Source organism: Camellia sinensis, chromosome 11, assembly GCF_055761805.1.
Source record: "Camellia sinensis isolate YWXY chromosome 11, ASM5576180v1, whole genome shotgun sequence".
NCBI classification, from domain to species: Eukaryota; Viridiplantae; Streptophyta; class Magnoliopsida; order Ericales; family Theaceae; genus Camellia; species Camellia sinensis.
The window spans coordinates 142,694,498-142,709,102 of record NC_138971.1 but is presented as its reverse complement, the minus strand read 5'-3'; the positions used below and the strand labels follow the sequence as shown (position 1 = coordinate 142,709,102).

Below are 14,605 nucleotides of genomic sequence, written 5' to 3'. Positions count from 1 at the left end.
GCAGGATCAGATAAGGCCAAGTTAATTAGTTTGGCTAGGCATGCGGTCAAAATGATGCAAAACATTGAAAAAGAAACACAGTAACCAAGCAAAGAGATTGAAATTTTTCATTAATTGGAAGATGATTACAAAAGGTACATAACGGTTGTAACAAGAGAATGAGGATAATAGGGGCACTCCACGTATTTTGAGAATGATGTCGTGCCAGATTAGTGGAAGAACATGTTGAGCAACTGACAAGGCTTATTGGGGCCGAACGAGCTATGAAACCGAACAACTTTTTAGCTCGGCAGAGTGGGGCGTTCTTAGCTCGACTGGAGGAAAAATAATCCCAATCATGCTACGCAGATGGAATTAAGGGGCAATTGAGAGGGTAATTTGTAAACAAATTAGGCCGAGCTAGGAAGAGTCTTCTTTGGGAGTTGGACCGCGTAATGGGCCGAGATAAGGGCTGGTGTAGCTCGGTCTTAGACCAAGAAGACATCATGGGTATGTTTGGTTTGCATTTGAGAGTTGAGTTTTAGAAAAAAATTTCTAAAAAATTGTTTGATTTGAGTTTTTCTCAAAAAATTTTCAAAATCACTTTCTCTCTCTTACACATCAATCAATCACTTTTTCTCTCTCCTCTCTCCTTCACAATCACTTTTTCTCTCACACACAACTACTCAAATTCTCCCAAAATATCAAATCATCCCAAACTCCCAAAAAAACAATTCTTCCAAAATATACAACCAAACAAACCAAAAAAATTTCTAAACTCTCTTTCCAATTTTTTTTTTCAAAAACAACTCTCCCAAAAACAAACCAAACAAGCCCCTCATATTTCGGGTTTGGGCCGAACTATGGGCCGAGGTAATTATTTATGTAGCACGGTCCTTGATCATCTAAACATTGGGTCGGTCAGAGATGGGCTACCAGTGACCTGACCTAGCTATCCTGGACCGAGGTATCAGTGGAGGGAGAACCGAACTAAATGATAGCTCTGCAGGGCGTTATCTCAGAGTTAAGACGGACAGTGGTGCTTAAAGTATCATTGAGATGTGTGAGCACAGTTGACCGCAATGTCAGCCGAGGTAAGGGTTCAACCATCTCACTTGGCTTGCAGTGATGAGGGTGTTTTAGGAATAATCATTATCCATGGGCTTGAGACTCCTAGGAGAACTCTACTAAAGAGAGTAGAGTCTTACTAGGATTATGTAAAACCATCTCACTTGGTTGGTAGTGAGTAGGAGTGTGACTCCTAGGAGGACTCTGCTAAAGAGAGTAAAGTCCTACTAGGATTGTGCAAATCATCTCATTTGGTTGGTAGTGAGTAAGGTGTGTGATTCCTAGAAGGACTCTTATGAGGAGAGTTGGAATCCTACTAGGATTAGGCCAGGCCAAGTCTATAAAAGCTCATGACCAGACCTATGTACAGGTATCTCAATTCTTACTCTAGAATACACAGAGCTTATTGTCTATTGTCTAGTTGCTGACTTAGGCATCAGAGGGGTTTCCGGCACACACCCGCCGGTTAGCTCACGTTTATGTTTTCAGGTGGCAAAGCGACAATGTTTGGAGGAATGAAAACTTGATCAACAAGATTATACGAGAAGATTATTTCGTGCTCGTACAGTTACTAGTATAAAATTTTTGGATTACCATATATAAATATGACATATACATAGAATCAATAAATCCAAAATGAAAATCTTCAATGTATGACCAGATATTCTAAAGAAATTATTTATTAGCAATTTAAAGAACAAAAGTTATATCATACTTATATTGGATTTCAACTCATATTCTTTAGTACGAAATTAATCCATTCAACTCACTTCATCAAGTTCGGTTTTCGTGTAAGTCCTTTTTCCATTGAACTGCAAGAGGTTATTTACAAACAATTAGATAATGAAGAAGATGCACAAGTATCATGAATATAATAGTAATAAAAGTTTATAATTTATCTCACATTTTTTTTTCTTAGGATGCTTTGATCTCTAATGAGGTCTTTCATATACCGCATTACATAAAACCCACATTCCACGTTTGTAGGTTGTTGCGGGGACTACATGAAAGCATTTTTATTATTATTAGAAACTACATAAAAAGTGTTATGATCAAGCTGAACAATCATTAGCATAAATATAAGTATGATAAAATTAGAGAAAATGATATTGATTACCTGAATTACTTTCCAAATTGGATTGGTCCTCCTCCTCCTTTGGGTAGTTTCATAAATTTTCAAAGCACTTTACAAAAAAAATTCCAAAAGTCAAAATATTTTTAGGGTAACTCAAATTGCTTAAAAATGTACGAACCAACCAAACTTACGTGTTTATTACAATTTCAAAGCTTGTGTTTATTTTAGAATTAGAGGAGTGATGGAGACCCCCTTCAATCACCACCCCCGCCACCCTCACACACATGTGGTAGATGGTGATTGGAGGACAAGGGAAACAAAAAAAAAAGAAAAAGAAAATCCAACCAATGAGAAAGAGAGGGGGTCAGAGGGGATGGGAAAAAAAGGGGGTCTTAGACATTTTTGTTTAGAATTAATCGGATCAAGCAAGTACACAATCATCAATGTTAGATCAATGACTAACAATATCCAATGGTACCTACAATTGAACAAGTCACAAGTATAAGCTTGATAAGTTTATTATCATTTGAACACATGAAATAAATAGTTTTAGATAATTACCCAATATTATAAGGAATTAAAATCAATTGTTCTAGCATAGCCTCCTCTAATCTTCTTGCAAGCAACACTGATTTTGATTTCTTCCCAGCTATAGGTTTTCCACTAATGACACAAGGGTTAACAAATACAAATTGTTTCCTCCAATTGGAAGCCTTCAACACCTGATGGAGATGACTAATAAAATAAACAAATTTTAATTAAATTCGTAATTCATAAAATCTGCAGAAATAACTATTGATGTAGCAAATTTTCCTTACCTTATGTATAATATGATACATGTAACAGATAATTCTTTTACATGACATATGTACTCTATGTCTACTCTTTGAAGTTGGATATTGATCTCCTCCCCAAATATGTCTTTTTCTAATGGAATGTCTATGGCTTCATCATACTTGATATGCTCAACTAATGAAACAAAAGTTTGAATGGACTCTTAATATTTTCCACATTCAATATTAATTGAAGCTCCCTAAGTTCAAAATATTCAAAATAAACAAATAGAAGTCAAACTTTAATTTTAAGAAACTGTAATAAAGTTTCTAAGTTTGAATATTTTACCTCATCACCAACCAATACAAGATTTTTGCGCCAAGCAACAAAAAATCCCAATGCTTCTCCAACAATAAGCATCTCATCTGGGATAGGTATAGGAAGAGGGGCATCTTTTTGAATAACAACTTCAATAGACACACATACATTGGATTCTCCTAATGGCACGGTATGAATGGCTTCATTGGGTTCAATTCTCTCATACACCGTACCATGAGCAACAATATTTTCAATGGAACCTACCGCGAGTTTACACGGTTTGCCCTATAACACACAAAGTTAACAATGGAACTTCTAAGAATATCACTAACGGCATTAGAAATTATAACATCAATATATAAAAACTACACACCTTTCTTTTATTTTGTTTAGGATCTTAAGGTGGAATGTCGTCCTTAGTTCTCACTCTATTTTCTGCGAAGATAGAATCATGTTGAAAATTGCCTCTACCACCACTTTTCAACGTGTTTGAACATTTGCTCTATAATAAACACACAGATAACAACAAAAGCACTAATAAAATCACTAACAGTATTAGAAAATATAACTTTAGGTGTTCTAAATGCTACACACCTTTATAATCTTCTGGGTAAGAGCTTGGGGTGGAATGTCATTCTTAGTTCTCACTATGTTTTCTGTTGAGAGAAAATCACGCTGAAAATTTCCTTCATAACCACTTCTCAAGGTGTTTGAACTAACATGTTCAGATTCTGGTGTATGTGGTATTTGTTGTTCCACTGCACTAAGCCTAGCTTGTAATTGTACCACCACTGCCTCAAGATCATTACATTTCTTCTCCTAATGTGACTGATTCCCACGTCTAGGCAAGTGAAAGTAGGTGCTAGGTGTGACAGAATTTCCTACACCCCTTACTCGACTAGAAGATTTAGGAGTACCCAATGCCATAGTAAGAATGTCATTGCATCCTTCAGTCTTTAAACTCCCATCACTTTTTCGTTTGGTCAACTCATCCTACAATATTACATTACTATATAAGAAAGATAAACAGTTGAGGTAGTACAAAATAAATGCAAACAGTACACACAAATATCTTACAATTCTAGCAACTTGTTCCATAATTGTCTTGTCATCATATTCTCCATTTTTATTTTGACGAGCTTTTTTCCATAGAATGCTTTTGTCCAAATCTTCAGTAGATCCGGTCATACATTTCTATCTATCAAACATACATCAATTTTTTAAAATAATCATATTAAAATTGTTATTAAATTATAAAATTTATAACCACTTACATAGTCTTCTTGAAAGCGAGCATAGCCCCTTTGACTGATTCTATGGTTATACTTATTTTGACTTTGTATCTATTTATGATCCTGGCTCAAAATCTTTAAAAATGTAACACACAAAGTTAATCCAAATGTATAGCATTTAATATTTTTTTTTGGGTGAAAGTTATAAAATAAAACAGAAAATTTACAAGATTACAAGGGGCATGCCACTGTTATTACAGAACTATACAAAGTTTGATGGATCTAGCATTTAATACTGACATTTTAAATAACTAAAGTTCGATTATTTTTACCTCAAACTCTTCTGATAGTCGCCCTTCAAGAAATGAGTCCCAATGTCTTTGTTCAACGAATCCATAAATTGCTGGTAGGTTTGATATGATCTCAGGATTGGACTTATTTTCACGTATGTACTTGGTAAGTTCTTTCTTGAATGCCCTCCATTTTGAACAAATTGAAGATAACACTTTTTTCTTACTTCTTTCATCCACTTTGTATGTTAACTGAGTAGTGAAAAAATATAATGTTATAAAATTCAAATTTTGATTGCACTTAAATACAAGTTTAAGTGTCTTAATTACCTCCACACAACTCCATAATTTTTCTTTCAGTTCACCGGGCACCTCAAGCCATTCTTTATAGCATATTGGAACCATTGTGTGAGCCAACACCCCATGATAGCTTGAACATTTGATTGAATTGTTTCCAATCAATTGACCATTCTCGTTATAGTCAATGGTTTTTCGTGCACCAGAACTCCTATCCTTTATGACATCTGGTAATGTTGTCGAACCTCTGCCTTTTCTTTTATTAGATTTTGGTTATATTGCTGGTAACCATGCATCCTCTCCATCAGTAGGCAAGACATGAGAAATACCCATCCTATGAATAAAATAAAAAGAAATTTAAGAAAAAAGGTCAAACGGTTAGACAATTAAATATAAAGACATAAAGAAAATGAATATAAGTTAAACATTTTAACATGAAAATACAACACTTAGACATACATTCTTACAAAGAAATATTTTTTTTCCATCATGGATTACCGAGCCAAGTTCCCTTACAATCTCCTCGCATGTAAGATGACAAAGAATCATCAACCATATCTAATGATTCAACTTCTGGAAAAACTTTTGTAAAGCCATGATGCTCTATACAAAAATCATTGAACTCATCATCCTTTTCACAAGAATATTGTTTTTGAGGAGGTTCTAGCACAACTGACCATCTCAGATCAAGTTGATCTTGTACATAAAAACTTGCTTAGCTTGGGAAGCCAAAATGAAGGGATCGTCTTTATGGCCTATCCTCCCTAACTCAACTAATGTGAAACCCAACTCATCCACTATAATTCCCTTTGTGTTGTCAACCCAATCACACTTAAATACTGGAATCTTGAACATATTGTAGTCAAGTTGTCGTATCTCAGTAATAACTCCATAGTAACTCATATCCGTAAACACTGGGTTCTTATCCTTGTAACCTGTCACTTGCATTGTTGTTGCCACTAAACTAACTCCACTATTTTGGCTGACTCGTGAGTTATCCCGATCTTTTGTGTGATAATGACAACCATTGATGATATAGCCAGGGAATTTTGTAACATCCAATCGAGGTCCTTATGCTATCCACTTCAGGTTATTTGAGATATTATTTTGGCCATTTAATTTCTTTGAGACCTGTATATGGTTGAATAGTTAGCTAATTTTTTCTTAACAATATTCGGTAATAGAAAAAGATAAATATTGAATTACCCCAATACCTTTTCACGAAGCCAATACATAAATGTTTTATTATGCTCAATTTGTAGCCATTTTTGACTTTGTGATTGACGATGATATTTTAGCTTCAACCAAGCCATATGCTCTCTATCAAATCATTAATAAAGCAATATATTATGAGATAAATAACTTGTGAGAATACAATTGTAAAAAAAATGTACATGAAATATTCTTACTCAATGTATGGTTGAATGTCACTTGTATTTTCTAACAACGATGTGCTTGCTCCCATTCATTACGATCAACAGTAACAACATAACCACTTGATAAAGGCCTTCCAATTTCTATATCATCATCAACTATCATGTTCGTATTAGAAGGAATCTTAATTGCATCCAATCCAGATAAGTACTCTGCACAAAACTCAACAACTTCTTCTACAATATAACTTTCAACAATGCAACTTTCAGGACAATTACAATTACGAACATAACCCTTTAAGATCTTCATGAACCTCTCAAATTGGTATATCCATCTAAAGTGAATTGGTCCACAAAGTTGAACTTCTCTAACAAGATGCACTATCAAATGCACCATGATATCAACGAACGAAGGTGGCAAGTACTTTTCAAGCAAACATAATGTGGCCACAGGATCTTTTTGAATCTCATCTAATTTTTCCACATCGACCACTTTGCTACAAAATTGAAAAAGAAACATAACTTGATAATAGCATGTCTCACATGCTTAGGTAACATAGATCGTATTGCCACATGTAGTAACTGTTGCATCAATACATGGCAATCATGTGATTTTAGACCATAAAGTTTCAAATCTTGTATTGATACACGACTTCCCAAATTTGAAGAGTATCCTTCTGGAACTTTCAATTCCAATAATGTTGTACATACTCTTCTTTTTTGCTCCTTAGACAATGTGTAACATGCTGGAGGCAAGTATGTTCGTTTCTTCCCAATTTGTGGTGCCAATTTTTCACGCAAACCCATTTCTACAAGATCAAGGCGAGAATTTATTCCATCCTTTGTTTTTTTTGGAATATTAAGTAACGTACCAATGAGGCTCTCACGCACATTCTTCTCAATATGCATAACATCCAAATTATGTCGAACATGTAAGTACTTCCAATATTCAAGATCAAAGAATAATGATTTCTTCTTCCAACATTTTGTACCACCAACATCTAATGCTTTTTTATTTTTCTTTCCCCATATGGTTACAAGCCCTTCAACCTTATTTAATATCTCCTCCCCAGTTAATGGTATTGGAGCTAATCCAAACTCTTGCTCACCATTAAAAGCCTTTTTTTGCCTCCGATATGGATGGTAGCATGGAAGAAATTTTTTGTGGCCAACATATGTGTTCTTCTTACCATATTTTAATCTGTGAGAACATGTTCCTTCACTACAAATTGGATATGCATAATATCCCTTTCCAGTACAACCGCTTAAATTGCCTAATGCTGGAAAGTCGTTAATTGTCTACAACAACATAGCGTTTAGCCTGAAGTGTTCTTCTTTATATGCGTCATAAGTTTCAACACCTACCTCCCACAACATTTTCAAATCATTAATTAGTGGTTCCACGTAAACATCAATGTCATTACCAGGTTGTTGTGGACCTGATATTAACAATGATAACATCATAAATTTCCTCTTCATACATAACCACGGTGGAAGATTATAGGTAATCATTATAACTGGCCAACAACTATACCTACTACTAAGGGAATTGTGTGGATTTATTCCATCTATAGAAATAGTTAATCGAAGGTTTCTTGGCTCTGCAACGAAATCTGGCCACTTGTGGTCTACTAACTTCCATGATGGAGAATCCGCAGGGTGACACATTGTGCCATCATAATCTCTTTCGTGAGCATGCCATGTCAAATCCTTCGCTATTTTTGCTGATTGGAACATCCTTCGAAACCTTGGGATAGGTGGAAAATACCATAAAACTTTTGCAGGCACATCTTTTCTTATTTCAGTGGAATTCTTCTTCAACTTTCATCTTGATGTACCACATTCAGGACATAAAGTTGCATATTTGTACTCCTTTCTATAAAGTATGCAATCATATGGAGATGCATGTATTTTCTCATATCCCATTCCCAATGCAGCAAACGTCTTCCCATCCTTATACATAGATGATGGTATTTCATTGTTCAATGGCAGCATATCACCCAACAACGGCAGTAGATCTGAAAACCCAGCGTGAGATAGGCTATGTGTAGTTTTGAAGTTATACAGTTTAACCAATGCAGATAACTTGGTAAACTTTGTGCAACTCGGATACAATGGTTTTTTCGCATCCTCAAGTAATTTCTTAAACACTTCAGGATCAGCCGTGTAATGATCATATGCATCTTGAACCATTTCTATTGTTTCAGCTACATTGTCTATGGGAGACATGTCAAATTGTTGTTGGGAAAAATCTTGTTCATTTAAACATGGTGATGCCCCACTGGTGACTGCTTCTCTATGCCATATCCATGTGGTATAACTTTGATCAATACCTTTGAAAAAGAGATGATTTCTAATCTCTCAAATAGGTTGGCTTCTCAAGTTTCCACAGACTCTACAAGGACAATGTATGGATTGAAGAACACTTGCATGGATCATAGCAAAATTAAGAAATTGTTCAACTCCATTCTCATAGTCTTTTGATCTTCTATCCTTGAACATCCCGGATTTGTCCATTTGAAATGCATTTTTGAAAACCTATATGAACAAAGAAATTAGAATATAAAACAATAAACTTGCAAGGATAGAGGCTACACAGTTGATAACCTTAAAGGAATGTCATTGGCACAATTTCTTTGATAGAAAATTAAATGTCTCAAACAAACTTGCAACAAAATTTTTTTTTTTAAAAAAAATACAAGATCTTAGTGAGGAAAGATTGTGTACTTAATAATGGGCAACTTTCTTGTGTTAAGTTGGGTGAAGTAGTGAAGGTTAGAATTGAAGTAGAATTTGTTAGCCATGTTTTACTCCATTGCCCATTGGTAGTCCCTGGTTCCATTGAAGCCTTGCTATAGTGGTGGGATGGGGTGAAGCTCAAGATGAAGGAGAGAAAATTTTGGAATATGGTGCCCCTAGTGATGCTGTGGTTAGTTTAGAAGTTGAAGAATGAAATGGTGTTCAATGGGGGTCATCCCAATTTTGTTGATTTGGTGGATATTGTGAAGTCAAGGATAGCTTTTTGGGCAAAGAGCAGTATTGCAGGTGTGCAGTATTCAGTTCATGATTTTGTGATCAATTTGAATCAGGTGCTGCAACCGCTGAGGTGAAGGGTGTTACTGTGATTTTGTTGCTATTGTGTTACTGGTGTGGTTTGTTTACTGGGTGTAACCGCTGAGGTTAGAAGGTGTCTAGGTTACCAACAATAGGTTTGTAGGTTTGTCTATCCTATTGCCCAGACAATAGGTTTGTCTATCCTATTGCGTCCGACAACATATTCTATACCTTTATCATTGTTTGAGATTGTATTACATAGCTGTTGTTCTTTTGCTCTCTGATAATTTTCCCTTTGTTGTTGCAGTAATTGTTGCTTTTGTTCACTTGTTAGTCTTGAATACTATGCACGCTATTGGCAATTTTGTTCACACTTATGAGCTGGGAAATATCAACCGATTATTTGTGTAGGTATTGGTAAGGCAAAGTGATGCGCTCTATTTATGTAGCATACCTTCTTGTTCTTCAGATAGGCATTGTCAAGTTTTGATTGAGCAATTATTCATATGTTTGAGCTAAATTGTAGAGTATGCCTACATTTAATTATAAATTTTGCAAGTTACATCTAGAATAAATTAATAATAAATTAAACAACGACGCCGTAGAAGCTAACTTCTTAAAGTTTTCAACATTAATTGTAAAGAAAAGAAACCAGCATATTGAGTTATGGAATAAAACAAACAGGGTTTTAAGAATCTTCAAAAAGTTTAATAAATCTGAATGGTTAGATATTTTTCGCAGTTATGGAATAGAACAAACAAGGTTTAAAGAATTTTCATAAAGTTCAATAAATCTAAATGGTTAGATATTTTTCACATAATAAATTTGTGGCTATGTTTTTTTATACGCAAGACATGATCTCTATATTAATAGATTGAATTAAGCTAGTAAACAATCGGAAAGTAAACCAGAAACTATAGTTTCAATTGAAGAAATAAACACATATTTAACGAGAGCAAACCAAGAGATCATAAAAGGAAAACAATCAATCGACGAAGTAAATGTTTAAAGATTTTATTTTCTTAGAAAAGGTGGAACCAAATGATTTGGTAATCCAAAACTTAAGGCACATCAGTATTCATCGATCCACAATCCCCCGAAATCAACATTTCTTACATTAAAAGAGAAGCTCACAGATTTTGTTCTCAGAGCAAGTGAAGATGAGGCCAGCAGTGTAAGGGAAAGAGTAAGCAGCAAATTCAGTTCAGGAAGATCGCACATCATCCATGAGAATTCTTAATTAACCTTGAAAAATGAAACCTTTTTTGCAATCTTTGTGTGCTTGCCATCTTAAATTTTAGATTATAGGTAGGGAGGTAGGGCTGTAGAGTTTGTTTAAATTTGGTTGATTGATTTCTTTGTAGTGTAGTGTACAAGTTTATTAAACACATTTTAAGATGATAGCTAACAGGTTTTAGTTGAGTACTTTTTATTTTTAATAATGCTTACGTTGAGTAATGGATTGAATTTAACTTGTTACCAATTGATATTGAAAGTATTTTTGATGAACACTAATCAAGTTGGAGTAACTTATATTGTACTGTGTTAATTATACCATGTGAGTTTATTAGATATTTAACTAAAAGGTCTTTTTCAGATTACCCAATTTGTAATATTGGATCTATTAATCCTCGTGTTTGGTTTATTAGGATATTCATGTAGTTGTTGGGTAGTCCCTAGTTCCATTGAAGCCTTGCTACAATGGTGGGATGGGGTGAAGCTTAAGATGAAGGAGAGAAAAATTTGGAATATGGTGCCACTAGTGATGTTGTGGTTAGTTTGGAAGTTGAGGAATGAAATGGTGTTCAATGGGGGTCATCCCAATTTTGCTGATTTGGTGGATATTGTGAAGTCAATGATAGCTTTTTGGGCAAAGAGTAGTATTACAGGTGTGTAGTACTCAGTTCATGATTTTGTGATCAATTTGAATCAGATGCTGCACCTGCCGAGGTGAAGGGTGTTGTTGTGTTTTTGTTGCTGGTGTGGTTTGTTTACTAGGTGTAACCACTAAGGTTAGAAGGTGTCTGAGTTACCAACTGCAGCATTGTTCTGGAGAGCAGCAGCAGCAGTGTGCTTGGTTCTGGACAGCAACAGTAGCAGCAGTAGCCGCAATGTGCTTGGGTAGTGTCTGGTGTGTTTGGGTATTGACCAGCTTCCCTCACTTTTTCACTAGTATCATTAGCCAGCATACAATATGTACATTTTCATATCTGATTTCCATTTTCATCCCTTAATACAGCAACTTGAGATTAGACTAGTCAAGGCACCAATAAATTTTGGTGTAACTTACTCCAGTCAAAGCATGTACACAGTGTATTTGGTGTTTTGCCTATGACCTACATACACAGATGGTTATATATCAAGATAACAGCTTTGTATGTTATATATAAGACATAATATATTTTGATGATTGTTTATGTCTTCGGTCTATTGGCAGGTTGTGTCCCATGTTCTAACAAGCCCAAAGAAACAAGAAAGCAAACTAAAACTCCCAAACATAGTAGCAATAGTAGCCACATAATCAAATTGACAGAAATAATTTAAAAAAAAAATCATTATAATTATCTTGAAATAATTATAAAACTTCGGGTATGGTTCGAGTTGTGTTGTCAAAACATATCGAAAATTTCCACCCTTATATTTTATCTTTTTTTTTTTTGGGATCAACAACGAAGAAAACTTTATTGATGATAGAGACCTTACATGTAAGGAAAAAAAACATCAACAAAGGGGGGGGGGGTAACGAGACAACCCAATCCCAACGTGGTTGGCTCTAAGCAACTTGCACAATCACATGGTAGCATCAACCCAAGCACCTGTTGGTAAGAGACCAACATATACAAACTGCAACAGAGCTTAAAATACTACAACAGATACACAAAGACAGCAGATAGCAACAAAATACAGCAGATACACAAAGACAGCAGATAGCAACAGATAGCAACAAAAATACCAAAACAGCAGGGAAAACTTATGCTAATAGCAGCCCAGGTCACTTTAAATCCACCCAAAATACTAAACCAGCAACCACTACAGACCAGACCCCATCAGATATTCACCACATAACAGCCCTCAGATTCTAGCAGATCTATCAGATACACACCAAACACACCAGTAGCATTCCACAGATTATATTAGACCATACACACTAGATATACTAGTCTAGGAGCCAAATTAGCAGGCAAATTGTTGATTAGTATTCTATTTGTGTATCAATATTCCTTCTCATTCAATGAAGACTATCTACTTGTTTTGCATATGCATACAAACTGATTTTGCAAAAAAAATCTCTGAGATTTTGTTTTTATCAAAAGATTTAAGAGGGGAAAAAAAAAAAGAAGAAGAAATTTCACTTTTGTCTTTCCTTTTGATTTCTTTCCACTTATTTCTACTCTAATTCTTGATTGAAATACATAATGTTTTGGTTTTAACTACTCACTTTGCATTTGTAGTTTTTGGTATTGGAGCTGTAAGGAGTGAAAATCTAAACAAGAGAAGGTTGACAACGATGTCAAAACCACTTTCCCGGAACTGTAGGTTTAGTTTATGACAGTGTTTCGCTTGTCAGACACAAAATATATCCTTCATTCTCATATATTGCACAACCAAAAATGTCTGGATTCATTTTGGTTCTGTTTTAGGGAACCCAATGCCATTTTCTTTTTTGCTGTCATGATTTGGTTTATAGGGGAACCAAATTGAATCCAACCATCAATGCACCACTAGTGTCTTTAGTCACACAATATATAAAAAATAAAAAAATTGATGCACAGTAGTTCTACAAGTAGACAACCATGATAACCTAAAACCCACAACTCAATGATTACTTGGAGTTGCATCAACACATCTCCACAACCAATCTCAAAAGGAAGTATAGTACTTGGCGAAACACCATTTGCCAAGGTTAAAATCTCCATAAAAATAATAACTCCTCTAAATAACGATAGACCCACGTAAAACACACTAACAAAATATTATGAGGTAATAACAAGCATTCCAATGATATATAGGATAGAACTTTACAATATGCTGATGGTTTTCTGTGTCAAAAACTGGTATGCCTTTCTTGTAGCAGGCTTTGCATCGTTGACATAGCAACCAAATGAGTACTAGCATGCAGAGGGCCACATGTTTGTACCAGTGATGATGCACAATGCTGAAGTTCATAACAAAGATTCAGTTGTTGAGGTCTTGTGCAAGTTGCATGAACAATGTTCCCTACATAGGCTCAAGTAAAGGTTGCACACTCCTAAAACATGAATATTCTCTCTCATTAAATCCTCATTGCTAGAACGAGGGTCATAGAAGTAAGATTTAGGAGAAAAGCAATGGATGAGGCATGCTGTGAAGCAGATATCCTTTTGAAAAAAGTGCAGGGAGGAAATGAAAAGTTGTTGGAAGAAGAGAACGATAGGAGGGAAGATAGAATTGCATGAGATGCGCAATAACGCTTTGAGTGTGAATGCAATAGTTTCAAAGAAGTCACAGAAACCCACACAAAATGTCTAAGCTACTTACCAATTCATGAGAGAGGGGATCAATGATTTGAAGGTGTAAATATATATATATATTCATTTGATGTCTTGCTTATGGTGCTTTCTTTGCTACTTGCTGAAGGTTTTCTGTAGTTATGGCATTTTATAGTTTTGGCTAGGTTGTTGTACATATAGCAATTTTGGTTTTGTTAGTTATAAGATGTGTGATTGATTTTTGTTCTGAATTGATACCCCAAAGAAACAAGAAAGCAAACTAAAACTTCCAAAAATAGTAGCAGCAACAACCACAGAATCAAATTGATAAATAGCAGCAGCAGCCATAGAGCCAAACCAGTAACCAAAACTGACAACTCAACCACCTCAATCAACTACCAACTCCAACAACTTAAACTCCAACACAGATCAAAAAAAGGAAAAGAGAAAGAAAAAGAACCCTTGCATCAGGACCAAACCAGAATTGAGAGTCACCTGGAACAGAAACTGACCTGATATAAATTATAGATTGTTAAAATTCACCTACTACACACCTACCACTACCACCTACTACACACTCACCTACTTCATCTACTCTCCACCTACTCCTCACCTACTACACACTCACCCTCTTCTATATATAGGAATCATGAATCATTGTAATATAAATCATCAA

At 35.1% G+C, this 14,605-nt stretch overlaps 1 pseudogene; it reads right to left on the bottom strand.

Moving 5' to 3' along the window:
• Positions 1-3,119: 3,119 nt before the first annotated feature.
• LOC145802714 (uncharacterized) lies at positions 3,120-8,923 on the bottom strand (annotated as a pseudogene).
• Between the last annotated feature and the right edge of the window lie 5,682 nt (positions 8,924-14,605).